This window comes from Triticum urartu, chromosome 6A (genome assembly GCF_056163025.1).
Source record: "Triticum urartu cultivar PI428250 chromosome 6A, HENAU_Tu73, whole genome shotgun sequence".
Lineage (NCBI taxonomy): Eukaryota > Viridiplantae > Streptophyta > Magnoliopsida > Poales > Poaceae > Triticum > Triticum urartu.
Window position 1 is genome coordinate 440,886,016 of NC_141878.1, and position 23,007 is coordinate 440,909,022.

Genomic DNA, 23,007 nt, shown 5'->3' on the forward strand with positions numbered 1-23,007 from the left:
TATTGATACCTTGGTTCTCAAAAACTGAGGGAAATACTTACGCTACTCTGCTGCATCATCCCTTCCTCTTCGGGGAAAACCAACGCAAGCTGAAGACGTAGCAGACACCTGTAGAGCATCTTTATAATCACCCAGTTATGTTGTGATGTTTGATAGGACACTAAGTGTTCCTCCAGTATTCCGGAGTTGCATAATCTCATAGTCATAGGAACATGTATAAGTCATGAAGAAAGCAATAGAAATAAACTAAATGATCATAGTGCTAAGCTAACGGATGGGTCTAGTCCATCACATCATTCTGTAATGATGTCATCTCATTCATCAAATGACAACACAGGTCCATGGCTAGGAAACTTAACCATATTTGATTAACAAGCTAGTCAAGTAGAGGCATACCAGGGACACTCTATTTGTCTATGTATTCACACATGTACTAAGTTTCCGCTTAATACAATTCTAGCATGAATAATAAACATTTATCATGATATAAGGAAATATAAATAACAACTTTATTATTGCCTCTAGGGCATATTTCCTTCAAACATGATGTAGATGAGATCCGTTTATCTATGGCGGTAGATATATATCTCATCTTTTTATCCTTAGTAGCAACGATACATACGTGTCGGTTCCCTTTCTGTCACTGGGATCAAGCACCATAAGATCGAACCCACTACCGGGCACCTCGTCCCATTGTAAGATAAATAGATCAAGTTGGCCAGACAAAACCCAAATATCGGAGAAGAAATACAAGGCTATAATAGATCATGCATAAAAGAGATCAAAGAAACTCAAATACTTTCATGGATATAAAAGATAGATCATCGATCCCAACAAACACACCGCAAAAGAGTTACATCATATGGATCTCCAAGAGACCATTATATTGAGAATCAAGAGAGAGAGATGAAGCCATCTGGCTACTAACTACGGACCCGAAGGTCTACAAAGAACTACTCACGCATCATCGGAGAGGCACCAATGGAAGTGGTGAACCCCTCCGTGATGGTGTCTAGATTGGATCTGGTGGTTCTGGACTCTACGGCGACTGGATGAATATTTCGTCGAATACCCTAGGGTTTTGGGAATATTGGGGTATTTATAGAGCAAAGAGGCGGTCTGGGGGGCACCCGAGGTGGGCACAACCCACCAGGGCACGCCTGGGCCTCCTGGCGCGCCCTGGTGGGTTGTCCCCTCCTTGGGATTCCCCCTAGGTGCAACCAGGGCCCAATATCTTCCATCTAGTCCATAAAAAATCTCTGTAAAGTTTCGTGGCATTTGGACTCCGTTTGATATTGATTTTCTGTGATGTAAAAAACATGGAAAAAACAGCAACTGGCACTTGGCACTTTTTCAATAGGTTAGTGCCAAAAATGATATAAAATGACTATAAAATGATTACAAAACATCCAAGATTGATAATAAAATAGCATGGAACAATAAATAATTATAGATACGTTGGAGACATATCATGCGGCGGATCTCTTCCGCTGTTGCTTAGGCCGCGGAGACGGCTGACACGGTGTCTGACTTGGAGGAGGAGGATTGGGCTGACGCGGTGTCAGCCTTGGAGGAGGAGGAGTGGCCTGACACGGTGCTAGACTTGGAGGAGGAGGAGTGGCCTGACGCAGTGCCGGACTTGGAGTAGGAGGAGTGGCCTGACGCGGTGCCGGACTTGGAGGAGGAGTGGCCTGACGCGGTGTCGGTGGCCTTGGAAAGATGATGCAATTCTTTCTCCATAGAATGATACGATGTATGGCATCTCCCAGTGTGTGCTCGTCGTCACCTCAACGAATGTAAAGCTCTAGCCCTGAATATTATGCCACCACTTCATCAACCGCGACACGAGCATAGCCAGCTGGAATCAGATTGCAATGAAAGGTTGCTTCAGGGGGATTTGTATAAGCAACACCGTCCGCCACCTTCATGGATATGTTCTTCATTTTGAAGTGTAGCTCACAATTAGTGTTATCCATGATGTCATCCACAGGGTATCTATCCAGTAGTGCCTCATCGCCCAGGCGGCACCCACACTGCTTCTCAGCATGGATGGGACGGTGCTATCCAATGCTGGATCCGCTAGCTGCTGCCGCTGCAGAGACCCCCTTTCCTAGCAAAGTGAGTTGATCTGCTGCTGCTGCTGCTGCCGCTGGAATTGGAGTGCCAACTCCGCGTGCTTTGATTCTACTATGCGAAGGCGTTTTTCTTCCTACTTCCTCTCCTCCTCCTCCAGCTTCCTCTTCTTCTCCTCCAGCATCTTCTTTCTCGCACGACTTCTGTAGCCAGCATTCTAGTCCGAAAACCCCTCATACCACGGAACAACGCATTTGCCTCGTGTTCTTCCTAGTTGTTCAGGATTTCCCAGGGCGCGCGTAAGCTCGGCGTTCTCTCTGTTGGGTGTGAACACCCCCGTTCGAGCCTCTTCTATTGCAACAAGTAGTTTGACGTTGGCTCCTTTAAGACTTGCCCGCTCCAAACCTAGCCTGTCTTTGGGTCCAACGCCCCCCCATGCGCATAGAACCAAGTCCTGGACCTGGGGGCCAGCTCATTGTAACTGGAATGACCCCTGCATCCACCATCTGTTGCTCAGCCTTATCCCACTTAGGTCGGGCCACCGCGTAGCCACCTGGCCCCAGCTTATGGTAATGCTCCTTTTTCACGGCATTGATCTTGTTTATTCTCGGCCGTTCCTGAGCTAATTCTGATTCCTTGAATTTCACGAAAGCAGGCCAGTGATCTCTTTGCTTCTCCAGTGTTCCCTTGAATTCTGGAGTCTTCTTTCCTCCTTCGACGTACTTGGCCCATATACTTTTCTTATGGTTGTTGAATGCTACCGCCATCTTCCTAAGAGCAGCGTCCTTGACTTTCTGCACATATGCATTTGTGAAATGATCTGGTAGGGTGAAATGTGACATGAGAGATTCCCAAAGAGGATCTTTTGCGCTTTGGTCGGTAGAAGTATGATCTGGACGTTACTTTGCTGGTTTTTCCATTCTTGAATGGAGATCGGGATTTGGTCCTTCACAAGAACTCCGCACTGACAAACGAACTTGCCCACATTCTTCTTAGGCTCGCTTGGTTCGCCATTAGGTTTGATGACATCGATGTTGTATTTACGCCATCCTTCAACTTTTTGGCCGGGCCTTGCACTGTCAAGCTGCCTGTAGAAGATTTGCTCGATCCGGATGGCTGAAAGAAGAAAGATCGATTCGTTAATATATATACAAATCAATTAAAACATGTGATGATCACCAGATTCCTGCTTATATAAATATACCTTGCCGGTCTTTGTTATTTCAAGATCAACATTTTCTTCATCATCATAATCATAGTTCTGGACTTCATCTATTCGTTCGTCTTCATCAAATATCATACCCTCACCGGCAGGGTTCAGATATTGCGAGCCATCATCTGCTTCAAACTCATCTGGGCGAGGGGATGAGCATATGATGTTGAACATGGCCTCCTCTCCTTCTCTGCCAGTATTGTCCATAGCTTTTATTTAACTAATCCAGAAGAAATATAAAACAATTTAGTATTCAAATTAGAATGCATGGATGCAATCAATAAGGAAAAACTGAATCATAGTACATAATATGCATCATCGAATACATCGTCTCCAATATTATCGAATAATATATATAATCTCGAATACATCGTCTCGAATATTACTGAATAATATATATATAATCTCGAATACATCGTCTTAAATATTATCGAATACATCACTAGCTAGCTAATATAGATCGAATACTATCGAATAATCTAGTTCACTAGTGGTTCCTGAGGCGCGGGCGGTGGACACCCAAAGAGAAGGAACCATCACATGATCATAGCTTGGGTGAGATCCCCGAAGAACCTGCCAGGTATTGGAGAAGCTGACATCCAATGCAGACATGTAGCTACGGACGTGCTCGTCCTCCTCCCTAACACGGCGACATACCACCTCCGGCAGGGCCGGCTCCCTCCGCACTGAAAGTGGCCCACGCGAACGCCACCAAAGGAGCTCCGGGTCGAGGACGGGATCTGGGGCTGGGTTCCTCACCAACCGGCGCGCCCCTGAAGGTAGCACCTCCTAGTGCCAGCCCGGCGGAGCCCAGTCCTGGACACGGCTCCTCTGAAGCAGGATGTCATCCCGAACGGGTCGACGGCGAGGATGCGGGTCGGGCATCGTTGATGCCGAGGACAAATTCTATATGCAAATGTAACATTTTTAAATGATTGGATTGTGATTTCTTATATACAAATTCTATATGCAAATTCTGTATGCAAATGTAACATAATGGATTCTCTTAACCTTTAAGGGATTTAACAAAATGGTGCCATTCTGGATGTGCAGAAAATGGTACATATTTTTTTGAGATAGCTTACCAGGCTTGCTGCCTGGTAAATGGTCCAAATTTTTCCTGATCTTATCTGCCCTTCTATATGTCACGTTCTCTAGTGTCAAAGGATTCAAGAAAACCATGGCTTCCTAATTAGCCGGAAGTAACAGGCGCATAATGGTACGAAGCTCTCCAAAATTGTTTTGGAAAGGAGTCCCGGATAGGATAATTAACTTTTTGGTACAAAGTTCAGCAAAGCCTTCTGAATATCGCTATTTGGAAGGCCTTTGCTGAAATTCGTACCAAAAAGCGAGTTATTCTATCCAGAACTCTGTTCCAAAACAACTTTGAAGGGCTTCGTAGCATCATATGCCTATTACTTCCGGCTAATGATGAAGCCATGGATTTCTTCAATACTTTGATAGGCAACAAGACATATAGAAGAATATATTGTTGGGGAACGTAGCATGCAATTTCAAAAAATTCCTACGCTCACGCAAGATCTATCTACGAGATGCATAGCAACGAGAGGGGGGGGGATGTGTCCATGTACCCTCGTAGACCGAAAGCCGAAGCATTTGACAACGCGGTTGATGTAGTCGAACTTCTGCACACGTTCAGCTCGATGACGTCCCTTGAAATCTTGATCCAGCAAACTGTCGAGGGAGAGTTCCGTCAGCACAATGGCGTGGTGACGGTGATGGTGAAGTGATCCGCGCAAGGCTTCACCTAAGCACTACATGAATATGACCGGAGGCGTAAACTATGGAGGAGGGCGCCGCACACGGCTAACAAATGTTTGTTGTGTGTTCTAGCAGTGCCCCCCTCATATATATAAGTTGGAGGGGAGGGGAGGCAGCCAAGGGGGCTCCCCAAGTAGGAGGAATCCTACTTGGGGTCCTCCCAATTCGGCCTCTCCCCTTTCCTATTCCTATTCGGAGTAGGAAGGGAAGAGGGGGAAGGGGGAATCCTATTCCCCTTTTCCTTTCCTCCTTCCCCTTTTCTACTCCAATTTGGCCAGCCCATATGGGAGGGGCGCACCAGCCCCTTAGGGGCTTGTTTGTCCCCTTCTTGGCCCATTAAGGCCCATATAGTTTGCTGGGGGTTGCCCGGAACCCCTTCCGGTGAACCAATACGTACCCGGTACCCCCGGAACACTTCTGGTGTCCAAATACTATTGTCCTATATATGAATCTTTACCTATCAACCATTTCGAGACTCCTTGTCATGTACGTGATCTAATCCGGGACTCTGAACAACATTCGGTCACCAAATCACATAACTCATATAATACAAATCGTCATCGAATGTTAAGCGTGCGGACCCTACGGGTTTGAGAACAATGTAGACATGACCGAGACACCTCTCCGGTCAATAACCAATAGCGGAACCTGGATACTCATATTGGCTCACACATATTCTACGAAGATCTTTAACAACATACGTTATTCCCTTTGTCATCGGTAAGTTACTTGCCCGAGATTCGATCGTCGGTATATCCATACCTAGTTCAATCTTGTTACCGGCAAGTCTCTTTACTCGTTCCGTAATGCATCATCCCACAACTAACTCATTAGTCACATTGCTTGCAAGGCTTATCATGATGTGCATTGCTGAGAGGGCCCAGAGATACCTCTTCGGTACTCGGAGTGACAAATCCTATTCTCGATCTATGCCAACCCAACAAACACCTTCGGAGATACCTGTAGAGCATCTTTATGATCTCCCAGTTACGTTGTGACGTTTGATAGCACACAAGGTATTCCTTCGGTATCCGGGAGTTGCATAATCTCATAGTCAAAGGAATATGTATATGACATGAAGAAATCTATAGCAATAAAACTGAACGATCATTATGCTAACCTAACGGATGGGTCTTGTCCATCACATCATTCTCCTAATGATGTGATCCCGTTCATCAAATGACAACACATGTCTATGGTTAGGTAACTTAACCATTTTTTATTAACGAGCTAGTCTAGTAGAGGCTTACTAGGGACACGGTGTTTTGTCTATGTATCCACACATGTATCAAGTTTCCGGTTAATACAATTCTAGCATGAATAATAAACATTTATCATGATATAAGGAAATATAAAATAATACTTTATTATTGCCTCTAGGGCATATTTCCTTCAGTATACCACTTGCACTAGAGTCAATAACCTAGTTCACATCGCCATGTGATTTAACACCAATAGTTCACATCACCACGTGACCAACACCCAAAGGGTTTACTAGAATCAATAATCTAGTTCAAATCGCTATGTTATTAACACCCAAAGAGTACTAAGGTGTGATCATGTTTTGCTTGTGAGAGAAGTTTAGTCAACGGTCTGCAACATTCAGATCCGTATGTATTTTGCAAATTTCTATGTCTACAATGCTCTGCATGGAGCTACTTTATCTAATTGCTCCCATTTTCAATATGTATCCAGATTGAGACTCAGAGTCATCCGGATTGGTGTCAAAGCTTGCATCGATGTAACCCTTTATGACAAACTCTTTACCACCTCCATAACCGAGAAACATTTCCTTAGTCCTCTTAGGTAACTAAGGATAATTTTGACCGCTATCCAATGATCTACTCCTAGATCACTATTGTACCCCCTTGCCAAACTCATGGCAAAGTACACAACATAGCATACTTTATAGAACCTATGGCTGAGGCATAGGGAATGACTTTCATTCTCTCTCTATCTTCTATTGTGGTCGGGTTTTGAGTCTTACTCAATTTCACAGCCTGTAACACAGGCAAGAACCCTTTCTTTGATATATCCATTTTGAACTTCTTCAAAACTTTATCAAGGTATGTGCTTTGTGAAAGTCCTATTAAGCGTCTCGATCTATCCCTATAGATCTTGATGCTCAATATGTAAGCAGCTTCACCGAGGTTTTTCAATGAAAAACTTTTATTCAAGTATCCTTTTATGCTATCCATAAACTCTATATCATTTCCAATCAACAATATGTCATCCACATATAATATTAGAAATGCTACAGAGCTCCCACTCACTTTCTTGTAAATACAGGCTTCTCCAAAAGTCTGTATAAAACCATATGCTTTGATAACCTCATCAAAGCGTATATTCCAAATCCGAGATGCTTGCACCAGTCCATAGATGGATCACTGGAGCTTGCACACTTTGTTAGCACCTTTAGGATCGACAAAACCTTCTAGTTGTATCATATACAACTCTTCTTTAAGAAGTCCATTAAGGAATGCAGCTTTGACGTCCATTTGCCAGATTTCATAATCATAAAATGCGGAAATTGCTAACGTGATTCCGACAGACTTAAGCATCGCTACGGGTGAGAAAGTCTCATCATAGTCAAATCCTTGAACTTGTCAAAAACCTTTCGCGACAAGTCGAGTTTTGTAGACAACAACATTACCATCAGCTTCAGTATTCTTCTTGAAGACCATTCATTCTCGATGGCTCGCCGATCATCGGGCAAGTCAACCAAAGTCCACACTTTGTTCTCATACATAGATCCTATCTCAGATTTCATGGCATCAAGCCATTTATCAGAATTTGTGCTCATCATAGCTTCTTCATAGTTCGTAGGTTCGTCATGGTCTAATAACATGACTTCCAGAACAGGGTTACCGTACTACTCTGGCGCGGAACGTGCTATGGTTGACCTACGAGGTTCAGTAGTAACTTGATCTGAAGTTTCATGATCATTATCATTAGCTTCCTCTCTAGTTGGTGTAGGCATCACAGGAACGATTTTCTGTGATGAGCTACTTTCCAATTCAAGAGAAGGTACAATTACCTCATCAAGTTCTACTTTCCTCCCACTCACTTGTTTCGAGAGAAACTCCTTCTCTAGAAAGGGTCCATTCTTAGAAACAAAGAACTTGCCTTCGGGTCTGTGGTAGAAGGTGTACCCAACAGTTTCTTTTGGGTATCATATGAAGACACACTTCTCCAATTTGGGTTCGAGCTTATCAGGCTGAAGCTTTTTCACATCGCAACCCCAAACTTTAAGAAACGACAGCTTACGTTTCTTACCAAACCATAGTTCATACGGTGTCGTCTCAATGGATTTAGACGGTGCCCTATTTAACGTGAATGCAGCTCTCTCTAACGCATAAGCCCAAAACGATAGTAGTAAATCAGTAAGAGACATCATAGATCGCACCATACGTAATAATGTACGGTTACAACATTCGGACACACCATTATGCTGTGGTGTTCCAGGTGGCGTGAGTTGTGAAACTATTCCACATTATTTTAAATGAAGGCCAAACTCGTAACTCAAATATTCTCATCCGCGATCAGATCATAGAAACTTTATTTTCTTGTTACGATGATTCTCCACTTCACTCTGAAATTCTTTGAACTTTTCAAATGTTTCAGACTTGTGTTTCATTAAGTAGATATACCTATATCTTCTCAAATCATATGTGAAGGTCAGAAAATAACGATACCCGTCGCGTGCCTCAACACTTATCGGATCACATACGTCGGTATGTATTATGTCCAATAAGTCATTGGCTCGCTCCATTGTTCCGGAGAACAGAGTTTTAGTCATCTTGCCCATGAGGCATGGTTCGCAAGTATCAAATGATTCATAATCAAGTGATTCCAAAATCCATCCGTATGGAGTTTCTTCATGCGCTTTACACCAATATGACCTAAACGACAGTGCCACAAATATGTTGCACTATCATTATCAACTTTGCATCTTTTGGCATCAATATTACGAATATGTGTATCACTGCAATCAAGATTCAATAAACCATTTATATTGAGTGTATGACCATAGAAGGTTTTATTCATGTAAACAGGACCACAATTATTCTTTGAATTAAATGAATAACCGTATTGCAATAAACATGATCCAATCATATTCATGCTCAAAGCAAACACCAAATAACATTTATTTTAGGTTCAACACTAATCCTGAAGGTAAAGGGAGTGTGTGATGGTGATCTTATCAACCTTGGAATCACTTCCAACACACATGGTCACCTCGCCCTTAACTAGTATCTATTCATTTTGCAACTCCTGTTTCGAGTTACAAATCTTAGCAACTGAACCGGTATCAAATACCCAGGGGCTACTATGAACACTAGTAAAGTACACATCAATAACATGTATATCAAATATACCTTTGTTCACTTTGTCATCCTTCTTATCTGCCAAGTTTTTGGGGCAGTTCTGGTTCCAGTGACCATTTCCTTTGAAGTAGAAGCACTCAGTTTCAGGTTTGGGTCTAGCTTTGGGCTTCTTCATGGGAGTGGCAACTTGCTTGCCATTCTTCTTGAAGTTCCCTTTATTTCCCTTGCGCTTTTTCTTGAAACTAGTGGTCTTGTTAACCATCAACACTTGATGCTATTTCTTGATTTCTACCTTCGCCGATTTCAGCATTGCGAAGAGCTTGGGAATCGTTTTCGTCATCCCTTGCATATTATAGTTCATCAAGAAGTTCTAGTAGTTTGGTGATAGTGACTAGAGAACCTATGACTGAGGCATAGGGAATGACTTTCATTCTCTCTCTATCTTCTGCCACCATCGGGCTTTGAGTTTTACTCAACTTCACACCTTGCAACATGGGCAAGAACCCTTTCTTTGACTGATCCATTTTCAACTTTTCAAAATATTGCCAAGGTATGTACTTTGTGAAAGTCTTATTAAGCGTCTCGATATATCCCTATAGATCTTGATGCCCAATATATAAGTAGCTTCACCAAGGTCTTTCATTGAAAAAATCTTATTAAAGTATCCTTTTATGCTATCCAGAAATTCTATATCATTTTCAATCAACAATATGTCATCCACATATAATATCAGAAATGCTACAGAGCTCCCACTCACTTTCTTGTAAATACATGCTTCACCATAAGTCTATATAAAACCATATGCTTTGATCACCTTATCAAAGCGTATATTCCAACTCCAAGATGCTTGCACCAGTTCATAGATGGGTCGCTGGAGTTTCCATACTTTGTTAGCACCTTTAGGATCGACAAAACCTTCTGGTTGCATCATATACAAGAAATCCATTAAGAAATGCAGTTTTGACATCCATTTGCCAGATTTCATAAAATCTGGCAATTGCTAACTAGATTCAGACAGACTTAAGCATCGCTACGAGTGAGAAAATCTCATCGTAGTCAACACCTTGAACTTGTCGAAAACCTTTTGCGACTATTCGAGCTTTGTAGATAGTAACACTACCATGAGCGTCTGTCTCCCTCTTGACGATCCATTTATTATCAATGGTTTGCCGATCATCGGGCAAGTCCACCAAAGTCCACACTTTGTTCTCATACATGGATCCTATCTCAGATTTCATGGCCTCAAGCCATTTTGCGGAATCTGGGCTCATCATCGCTTCCTCATAGTTCGTAGGTTCATCATGGTCTAGTAACATGACTTCCAGAATAGGATTACCGTACCACTCTGGTGCAGAACGTGCTCTGGTTGACCTACAAGGTTCAGTAGTAACTTGATCTGAAGTTTCATGATCATTATCATTAGCTTCCTCTCTAGTTGGTGTAGGCATCATAGGAATGGTTTTCTATGATGATCTATTTTCGAATTCAAGAGAAGGTACAATTACCTCATCATGTTCTACTTTCCTCCCACTCACTTCTTTCGAGAGAAACTCCTCTAGAAAGGATCTATTCTTAGCAACAAAGATCTTGCCTTCGGATCTCTGATAGAAGGTGTAGCCAACAGTTTATTTTGGGAATCCTATGAAGACTCACTTCTTCGATCTGGGTTCAAGCTTATCAGGCTGAAGCTTTTTCACATAAGAATCGCAACCCCAAACTTTAATAAACGACAACTTAGGTTTCTTACCACACCACAGTTCATACAGTGTCATCTCAACGGATTTAGATGGTGCCCTATTTAACGTGAATGCAGTTGTCTCTAATGCATAACCCCAAAACAATAGTGGTAAATCGGTAAGAGACATCATAGAGCGCACCATATCTAATAAAGTACGGTTACGATGTTCGGACACACCATTACGTTGTGGTGTTCCAGGTGGCGTGGGTTGTGAAACTACTCCACATTGTTTTAAATGAAAGCCAAACTCGTAACTCAAATATTCGCCTTCGCGACCAGATCGTAGAAACTTTATTTTCTTGTTACAATGATTCTCAACTTCACTCTAAAATTCTTTGAACTTTTCAAATGTTTCAGACTTGTGTTTCATTAAGTAGATATACCCATATCTGCTCAAATCATCTGTGAAGGTCAGAAAATAATGATACCCGCCGCGAGCCTCAACACTCATCGGACCGCATACATCGGTATGTATTACCTCCAGTAAGTTAGTGGCTCGCTCCATTGTTCCGGAGAATGGAGTGTTAGTCATCTTGACCATGAGGCATGGTTCGCAAGAATCAAATGATTCATAATCAAGTGATTCCAAAAGTCCACCCGCATGGAGTTTCTTCATGCGCTTTACACCAATATGACGTAAACGGCTGTGCCACTAGTATGTTGCACTATCATTATCAACTTTGCATCTTTTGGCATTAATATTATGAATATGTGTATCACTACGATCGAGATTCAATAAACCATTCACCTTGGGTGTATCACCATAGAAGGTTTTATTCATGTAAACAGAATAACAATTATTCTTTGACTTAAATGAATAACCATATTGCAATAAACATGATCATATCATATTCATGCTCAACGCAAACACCAAATAACATATATTTTAGGTTCAACACTAACCCCGAAGGTAAAGGGAGTGTGTGATGGTGATCTTATCAACCTTGGAATCACTTCCAACAAACATCGTCACATCGCCCTCAACTAGTATCTGTTCATTTTGCAACACCTCTTTCAAGTTACAAATCTTTGCAACTGAACCGGTATCAAATACCGAGGGGCTACTATGAACACTATTAAAGTACACATCAATAACATGTATATCAAATATACCTTTGTTCACTTTGCCATCCTTCTTATCCGCCAAGTATTTGGGGCAGTTCCGCTTCCAATGACCATTTTCTTTGCAGTAGAAGCACTCAGTTTCAGGCTTAGGTCTAGCTTTGGGCTTCTTCATGGGAGTGACATCTTGCTTGTCATTCTTGAAGTTCCCTTTCTTTCCCTTGCCCTTTTTCTTGAAACTAGTGGTCATGTTAACCATCAACACTTGATGCTATTTCTTGATTTCTACCTTCGCTGATTTCAGCATCGCGAAGAGCTTGGGAATCATTTTCATCATCCCTTGCATATTATAGTTCATCACGATGTTCTAGTAACTTGGTGATAGTGACTAGAGAACTCTGTCAATCACTATCTTATCTGGAAGATTAACTCCCACTTGATTCAAGCCATTGTAGTACCCAGACATTCTGAGAACATGCTCACTAGCTGAGCTATTCTCCTCCATCTTGTAGGCAAAGTACTTGTTAGAGGTCTCATACCTCTTAACACGGGCATGAGTCTGAAATATCATTTTCAGCTCTTGGAACATCTCATATGCTCCATGGAATTCAAAAAATATTTGGAGTCCCAGTTCTAAGCCGTAAAGCATGGTGCACTAAACTACCAAGTGGTCATCATACCGAGCTTGTCAAACGTTCATAACGTCTGCATCTACTCCCGCAATAGGTCTGCCACCTAGTGGTTCATCAAGGACATAATTCTTCTGTGCAGCAATGAGGATAATCCTCAGATCACAGACCCAGTCCGCATCATTTCTACTATCATCTTTCAACTTAGTTTTCTCTAGGAACATATCAAAAATAAAACAGGGGAGCTATACGCGAGCTATTGATCTACAATATAGATATGCAAATATTATCAGGACTAAGTTCATGATAAATTAAGTTCAATTAATCATATTACTTAAGAACTCCTACTTAGATGGACATCCCTCGAGTCATCTAAATGATCACGTGATCCATATCAACTAAACCACATCCGATCATCACGTGAGATGGAGTAGTTTTCAATGATGAACATCTCTATGTTGATCATATCTACTATATGATTCACGTTTGACCTTTCGGTCTCCAGTGTTCCGAGCCCATGTCTGTACATGCTAGGCTCGTGAAGTTTAACACGAGTATTCTGCATGTGCAGAACTGTCTTGCACCCGTTGTATGTGCACGTAGAGCTTATCACACCCAATCAACACATGGTGTCTCGGCATGACGAACTGTCGCAATGGTGCATACTTAGGGAGAACACTTATACCTTGAATTTTTTTAGTGTGGGATCATCTTATAATGCTACCGCCATACTAAGAAAAATAAGGTGCATAAAAGATAAACATCACATGCAATCAAAATATGTGACATCATATGGCCATCATCATCTTGTGCCTTTGATCTCCATCTCCAAAGCACCGTCATGATCTCGATCGTCACTGGCTTGACACCTTTCTCTCCATCGTAGCATCATTGTCGTCTCGCCAACTATTGCGTCTACGACTATCGCTACCGCATAGTGATAAAGTAAAGCAATTACATGGCGATTGCATTTCATACAATAAAGCGACAACCATAAGTTTCTTGCTAGTTGCCGATAACTTTTACAAAACATGATCATCTCATACAACAATGTATATCTCATCATGTCTTGACCATATCACATCACAACATGCCCTGCAAAAACAAGTTAGACATCCTCTACTTTGTTGTTGCAAGTTTTACGTGGCTGCTACGGGCTTCTAGCAAGAACCGTTCTTACCTACGCATCAAAACCACAGCGGTTTTTCATCAAGTGTGTTGTTTTAACCTTCAACAAGGACCGACCGTAGTGAAATTGATTCAACTAAAGTTGGAGAAACAGATACCCGCCAGCCACCTTTATGCAAAACAAGTTGCATGTCTGTGGGTGGAACCGGTCTCATGAACGTGGTCATGTAAGGTTGGTCCGGGCCGCTTCATCCAACAATACCGCCGAATCAAAATAAGAAGTTGGTGGTAAGAAGTATGACTATTATCGCCCACAACTCTTTGTGTTCTACTCGTGCATATCATCTACACAAAGACCTGACTCGGATGCCACTGTTGGGGAACGTAGAATGCAATTTCAAAAAATTCCTACACTCACGCAAGGTCTATCTACGAGATGCATAGCAACGAGAGGGGGAGGGTGTGTCCATGTACCCTTGTAGACCATAAGCGGAAGCATTTGACAACGCGGTTGATTTAGTCGAACTTCTTCTCATTCCGACCGATCAAGCACCGAACGTACGGCACCTCCGAGTTCGGCACACTGTCAGCTCAATGACGTCCCTCAAACTCTTGATCCAGCAAAGTGTCGAGGGAGAGTTCCGTCAGCACGACGGCGTGGTGAAGGTGATGGTGAAGTGATCCGCGCAGGGCTTCACCTAAGCACTACGTGAATATGGCCAGAGGCGTAAACTATGGAGGAGGGCGCCGCACACGGCTAACAATGTATGTTGTTTGTTGTAGCGGTGGCCCCCTCATATATATAGGCTGGAGGGGAGGAGAGGCAGCCAAGGGGGCGCCCCAAGTAGGAGGAATCCTACTTGAGGTCCACCCAATTCGGCCTCCCCCCTTTCCTATTCTTATTCGGAGTAGGAAGGGAAGCGGGGGAAGGGGGAATCCTATTCCCTTTTTTCCTTTCCTCCTTCCCCTTTTCTACACCAATTTGGCCAGCCCATATGGGAGAGGCGCACCAGCCCCTTAGGGGCTGGTCTGTCCGCTTCTTGGCCCATTAAGGACCATATAGTTTGCCGGGGGTTGCCCGGGACCCCTTCCGGTGCCCCAATACGTACCCGGTACCCCCGAAACACTTCCGGTGTCCAAATACTATCGTCCTATATATGAATCTTTACCTATCGACCATTTCGAGACTCCTCGTCATGTCTGTGATCTCATCCGGGACTCTGAACAACATTCGGTCACAAAATTACATAACTCATATAATACAAATCGTCATCGAACGTTAAGCGTGCGGACCCTACGTGTTCGAGAACTATGTAGACATGACCGAGACACCTCTCCGCTCAATAACCAATAGCGGAACTTGGATGCTCATATTGGCTCCCACATATTCTACGAAGATCTTTATCGGTCAAACTGTTATGACAACATATGTTATTCCCTTTGTCATCGGTATGTTATTTGCCCGAGATTCAATCGTCGGTATCTTCATACCTAGTTCAATCTCGTAACCGGCAAGTATCTTTACTCATTCTGTAATGCATCATCACGCAACTAACTCATTAGTCACATTGCTCGCAAGGCTTATCATGATGTGCATTACCGAGAGGGCCCAGAGATACCTCTCCGATACTCAGAGTGACAAATCCTATTCTCGATCTATGCCAACCCAATGAACACCTTCGGAGATACCTGTAGAGCATCTTTATAATCACCCAGTTACGTTGTGACGTTTGATAGCACATAAGGTATTCCTTTGGTATTCGGGAGTTGCATAACCTCAAAGTCAAAGGAATATGTATATGACATGAAGAATGCTATAGCAATAAAACTGAACGATCATTATGCTAAGCTAACAGATGGGTCTTGTCCATCACATCATTCTCCTAATGATGTGATCCCATTCATCAAATGACAACACATGTCTATGGTTAGTAAACTTAACCATTTTTGATTAACGAGCTAGTCCAGTAGAGTCTTACTAGGGACACGGTGTTTTGTCTATGTACACATGTATCAAGTTTCCTGTTAATACAATTCTAGCATGAATAATAAACATTTATCATGATATAAGGAAATATAAAATAACAATTTTATTATTGCCTCTAGGGCATATTTACATCATATATATATATATATTGATGAGATCAGAAAAAAATTGGATCAACTTGTGCACATCCATAATGGGGGCATTCTTGATAAATCTATGTCAAAAGTCAAACTTTGACATATGATCAAACTTTGACATATATGATCAAATGTTGCATATGTCAAAATTCAAACTTTGACATATGATCAAATGTTGCATATGTCAAAATTCAAAATTTGTCATATGTCAAAATTCATCTAAGTAACATTTATATATCTAAAATTCATCAAACATTCCTATAACTAAAAGTATAAAAAACTAAAAAAAACATTCATCTAAAAAACTCATCTAACATTTATATACATCTAAAAAATTCATCTAACACATTCATCTAAAAAATTCATCTAACATTCATCTAAAAAACTAAAAAAACTCATCTAACATTTATATATATCTAAAAAATTCATCTAACACATTCATCTAAAAAATTCGTCTAACATTCATCTAAAAAATTCATCTAACATTCATCTAAAAAAATCATCTAACATTTATATAAAACAAAAAATAACTTGTGTGTGCATGCGTGTGTGTGTGTGTGCGTGCGTGTGTGTGTGCGGCCATGGCGCAGCAGGGGGCTCACAACGGCTAGGCGAGGCGAAGGGGGCGGCGACGGGGGGCGGCGACAGGCTGGGGCGGCGACGGGGATGGCGACGGGGACGGCGCGCGACGGGGGCGGGACAGGTGTGGCGCGTCGGCATTGATCGGGGCAGGCGATGCGTCGACGGAGAGGAAGAAATAGAGGGAATTGAATTTTTTTCAAGTGTAGTATATATAGGATGGACCTTTAATACCGGTTGGAGCCACCAACTGGTACTAAAGGCCTGCGCTTCCCGTGCCCAATGTTTAGTCCCACCTCACTAGTTGAGAGGAGCTCGCACCGGTTTATAAGCCCCGCCGCGGCTACCGTGTCGAGCTCCTCTCTAAGCAGGCCTTTGTGGGCCTATTACAACTCTTCTGCCCTGTGGGGCCTATTGGGTCGTACGGGCCTGCAACCTGGCCCAACTAAAGGTTGGATTTCTAGTCGTAAGCAGGCCGTGGCGGCCTAGTAGGCGAGCTTTTTTAAATTTATTTATTTTTCTCTTTTTTTTTCTTTTCTGCTTTATTTATTTTCTTTTATTCCCGAGTTTTTTCTTGCTTTATTTAGAGTTTCTTTGTGAATCTTTTTGCTTTAGGTAAAAAATATGAACTTTATGTTAGTGCCAGTATTTTTCAAATTTGGATAGTTCAAATTTGAATTATTTGAATTTTGTGTGAATCACTAGTTTATGAATAACTTTACTTTAAAAATAGTGTTTTCAGTAATTCTTTTTTCTCGCTATTTAATATTAGTGTGTTTTATCATTATATTCAATTTGGTAGTACTTAGGTTCTTTTAAAAAATGAAATTTCTTTGTAACATATGTGTTTTCGTCCGAAACCCTGATACTTCGAAAGTGATTGTCCATTTTGTATATGAAGTGCATCAAGTTTTTGCCGTAACCCTCTCAACTTTTTTTTCACATGCTATGTGAGTGAAATGATGATACCATGCCAAATTTCAACCTTTTCAAAGTTCATTTGTAGTGTTTTTCAATTTTAGGGTCATTTAGCTCAAAAAACTCAGTAAATGCATGAAAAATAGCAAATGAAGTCAGAAAGGGTTGAAAGTTGATGACGTGGCTTTGAATGGTGCATACTGAACGCACAAAAAGTCTGGAGTTGAAATAAGTTTAAAAAATGAAATGCCATTGTAACAGATGAGTTTTCGTCCAAAACCCTGATACTTCGAAAGAGATTATCCATTTTGTACACGAAGTGCATCCAGTTTTTGCCCTAACCCTCTCAACGTTTTAGCACATGCTATGTGGGTGAAATGATGATACCATGCCAACTTTCAACCTTTTCATAGTTCATTTGTAGCGCTTTTCAATTTCAGGGTCATTTAGCTCAAAAAAATCAATAAATGCATGAAAAATAGCAAATGAAGTCAGAAAGGATTGGAAATTGATGACGTGGCTTTGAATGGTGCATACTGAAGGCACAAAAAGACTGGAGTTGAAATAAGTTTAAAAAATGAAATGCCTTTGTAACAGATGAGTTTTCGTCCGAAACCTTGATACTCTGAAAGAGATTGTCTATTTTGTACACGAACTGCATCTAGTTTTTGTCGTAAAACTCTCAACTTTTTAGCACATGCTATGTGGGAGGAATGATGATACCATGCCAACTTTCAACCTTTTCAGTGTTCATTTTGTAGTGCTTTTCAATTTCTGGGCCATTTAGCTAAAAAAATCAGTAAATGGGCTGAAAAATAGCAAATGAAGTCAGAAAGGGTTGGAAATTGATGGCGTTTGTCTGAAGCGCAAAAGTACACGTTTCAAATGGGAAAAAACATAAGCACCCTAACTATTACAAAGATTCCCTATAGTTTGTCCAAAGTGGGACTTTCTAGATATATATAAGTCCGGAAATTCACTAAATAAGAAAGTGATGACAGTGAAGCCGGTCACATCCCAGAGTGGTATCTTTGGGTGTGAAACTTTTTCTTTGCGTGTGTCCCTTTGCGCCGTAACCATGGAAAATCTTCATCATTTAAGTGGATGCTCGGGTCAATATTCACTGTGAAGGGAGCAATTTCATGAAACTTTTCATAATCTTCTGACATGTCTGTCTTGTCATCCACTCCCACGATGTTTCTTTTCCCTGAAAGAACTATGTGGCGCTTTGGCTCATTGTAAGATGTATTCGCTTCCTTATCTTTTCTTTTTCTCGGCTTGGTAGACATGTCCTTCACATAGAAAACCTGCGCCACATCATTGGCTAGGACGAATGGTTCGTCTGCATACGCAAGATTGTTGAGATCCAATGTTGCCATTCGGTACTGCGGGTCTTCCGTTACCCCGCCTCGTGTCATATTGACCCATTTGCACCGAAACAAAGGGACCTTCAAACCACGTCCATATTCAAGTTCCCATATCTCGTCTATCTAACCATAATATGTGTCCTTTCCCCTCTTGGTTGCTGCATCAAAGCGGACACCAATATTCTGGTTGGTGCTCTTCTTATCTTGGGCAATCGTGTAAAATGTATTCCCATTTACCTCTGACCCTTTGAAAGTCATTATATTCGAAGATGGCAACTGGGACAACAAGTACATGTCATCTTCAACAGCGTCGTCATGCATGGCACATGTCTGCAACCAACCGGCGAAAGTCCCCGTTTGTTCACATGTAATCCAGTCGTCAGACTGCTCCGGGTGTTTGGAGTGTAGAATATTCTTGTGTTCCTCCATATACGGAGCCACCAAGGCGGAATTTTGCAGAACTGTGTAGTGTGCTTGAGTGAGTGAATTCCCGTCCATACATATTATTTGTTCTGGTCCTAGCATGCCATTTCCACCCAGTCTACCCTTATGCCGCGATTCAGGAACACCAATCGGCTTAAGGTCAGGAATAAAGTCAATAAAAAACTCAATGACCTCCTCATTTTCATGGCCCTTGGAGATGCTTCCTTTTGGCCTAGCACGGTTATGAACATATTTCCTTAAGACTCCCATGAACCTCTCAAAGGGGAACATATTGTGTAGAAATACAGGATCCAGAATGTTAATCTCTTCGCATAGGTGAACTAGGACGTGCATCATGATGTTGAAGAAGGATGGTGGGAGCACCAACTCAAAACTTATAAGACATTGCACCAAATCATTCTCTAACCTTGGTATGATTTTTGGATCGATTACCTTCTGACAGATTGCATTGAGGAATGCACATAGCTTCACAATGGCTAATCAAACATTTTCTGGTAGAAGCCCCCTCAATGCAACTGGAAGTAGCTGCGTCATAATCACGTGGCAGTCATGAGACTTTAGGTTTAGGAACTTTTTCTCTGCCATATTTATTATTCCCTTTATATTTGACGAGAAGCCAGACAGGACCTTCATACTAAGCAGGCATTCGAAGAAGATTTCCTTCTCTTCTTTGGTAAGAGCGTAGCTGGCATGACCCTGATGTATGCCGCCTTTTCCATGCATACATTGCTAGTCCTCCCGTGCCTCCGGTGTATCTTTTGTCTTCCCATACACGCCCAAGAAGCCAAGCAGGGTCACACAAAGATTCTTCGTCATGTGCATGATGTCGATTGCAGAGCGAACCTCTAGATATTTCCAATAGGGTAGGTCCCAAAATATAGATTCCTTCTTCCACATGGGTGCGCTCCCGTCAGCGTCATTTGGAACAGATTGTCCGCCGGGACCCTTTCCAAAGATTACCTTCAAATCCTTGACCATATCATGTACACCAGCACCAGTACGGTGGCGAGGCTTCGTCCGGTGATCTGCCTCACCTTTGAAATGCTTGCCTTTCTTTCTTACGGGATGCCTGCTCGGAAGAAATCGACGATGTCCCAGGTACACATTCTTCTTACAATTATCCAAATATATACTATCAGTATCATCCAAACAGTGCGTGCATGTGCGGTATCCCTTGTTTATCTGTCCTAAAAGGTTATTGAGAGCATGCAAATCATTGATGGTCACAAACAGCAACGCATGTAGGTCAAATTCTTCCTGATCGAGCTCATCCCACACACGTACACCTTTTCCATTCCACAGCTGTAAGAGTTCTTCAACTAATGGCCTTAGGTACACATCAATGTCGTTGCCGGGTTGCTCAGGGCCTTGTATGAGCACTGGCATCATAATGAACTTCTGCTTCATGCATAACCAAGGAGGAAGGTTATACATACATAGAGTCATAGGCCAGGTGCTATGATTGCTGCTCTGCTCCCCAAAAGGATTAATGCCATCTGCGCTTAGACCAAACCATACGTTCCTTCCGTCACCTGCAAGGTCCCCCCACTTCCTCTCGATTTTTCTCCACTGCGACCCGTCAGCGGGTACTCTCAACTTCCCATCTTTCATACGGTCTTCTCTGTGCCATCGCATCAACTTGTCATGCTCTTTGTGTTGGAACAAACGTTTCAACCGTGGTATTATAGGAGCATACCACATCGCCCTCGACATCACCAGGGTCATCGCGTCTGATCTTATAGCACAATGCACCACATACCGGGCACGCATTCAAATCCTCGTACTCACCGCGGTAGAGGATGCAGTCATTAGGGCATGCATGTATCTTCTGCACCTCTAATCCTAGAGGGCAGACAGCCTTCTTTGCTTCGTACGTACTCTCGGGCAATTCTTTGTCCTTTGGAAGCATATTCTTTAACATTATTAGCAACTTTCCAAATCCCTTGTCAGATACACCATTCTTTGCCTTCCATTGCAGCAATTCTAGTGTGGTGCCCAACTTTTTCTTGTCAGCTTCCCAATTCGGGTACAACAATTTCTTGTGATCCTCTAACATGCGCTGCAACTTCAGCCTCTCCTTCTCACTTGCACAGTTTCTCTTTGCATCGGCAATGGCCCGACCGAGATCATCAGCGGGCTCATCTGATGCCTCTTCTTTAGCTTCTTCCTGCATTGCCGGCTTAGCTTCTTCCCCCATTGTTGTACCATCGTATCCAGGGAACCCATGGCCTGGATAGTTGTCATCGTCCTTTTCTTCTTCATTTTCTTCCACCATAACCCCTCTTTCTCCATGCTTGGTCCAAACATTATAGTGGGGCATGAAACCAGACTCAAACAGGTGTTGGTTAATGGTTCTTGAGTTAGAGTAATTGTGATCATTCTTACAGCCAGCACATGGACAAGACATAAAACCATCCGCCCGCTTGTTTGCCTCAGCCGCAGGCAAAAAAGTATGCACGCCTTTAACGAACTGGGGAGAGCATCGGTCATCGTACATCCATTGCTGGCTCATCTTCATTACACAACACCAAATAGACCAAATTAATACAAGTTCATACATAAAGTTCATACAACACTTATTCTCATAAAACAACATACAAATAACTTTCTAGCTAAAGCATTTAAATGCAACAACAAATGCGATCAAGATCGCAACTAAGGTAACAATTGATCCAACAGCATAATGATACCAAGCCTCATTATCGATGGCACCTTCTCTAATCTTTCTAATCTTCAAGCGCATTTTCTCCATCTTGATTTTATGATCATCGACGACATCGGCAACATGCAACTCCAATTCCATTCCCCCTCAATTCTTTTCAATTTTTCTTTCAAATACTCGTTTTCTTTTTCAACTAAATTTAACCTCTCGACAATAGGGTCAGTTGGAATTTCCTGTTCACATACCTACTAGATAAAAATATCTATGTCAACTTGATGGGCATAATTTGTCATAAACACGAAATGCAACAAATTGTTTTAAAAGAGAATATACCACATCTGAATCATAAACCGGACGAGGGCTGACGGGGACGGATATCAAAACCATGGCACTATGTAGTCCCTCCGTTTCTTTTTAGTCTGCATATAAGGTTTGGTCAAAGTCAAGCTTTGTAAAGTTTGACTAACTTTATATTAAAAAATATAAACATTGACAATATGAAATCAATATTATCAGATGCACCATGACATGTATTTTCATACTATATAATTTTAATATTCTAGATGTTCATATTTTTTTATATAAATTTGGTCAAACTTTGGGTAGTTTGACTTCGACCAAATCTTATATGCGGAGTAAAAAGAAACGGAGGGAGTATAACAACCAACGTACGGGTAAGATAATTATACAAGTAACTATATATCTAAATCACACAAACATTTTTTTAATATAAGAACAAGAGGCTCACCACAAGTTGGGGCCGGTGACGGGACGGTGCGGGCGATCGACAGTGGTTAGGACGGAGACGGGAAGGCACTAAGTAAACCACACCTACATATGCAAACTAAGAGTTATTTTGACCTCAAATTGCATATAAATCAAATACTACCACATATAATTCCTCCCAAAATAAAACCCACAAATCACTATATTTATAAAGCATTGCAAGAGCTAATCTAG

At 41.9% G+C, this 23,007-nt stretch overlaps 1 pseudogene; it reads right to left on the reverse strand.

Annotated features, from left to right (window-relative positions):
- Positions 1-3,021: 3,021 nt before the first annotated feature.
- On the reverse strand, positions 3,022-21,086 carry LOC147965597 (uncharacterized; annotated as a pseudogene).
- Positions 21,087-23,007: the final 1,921 nt, after the last annotated feature.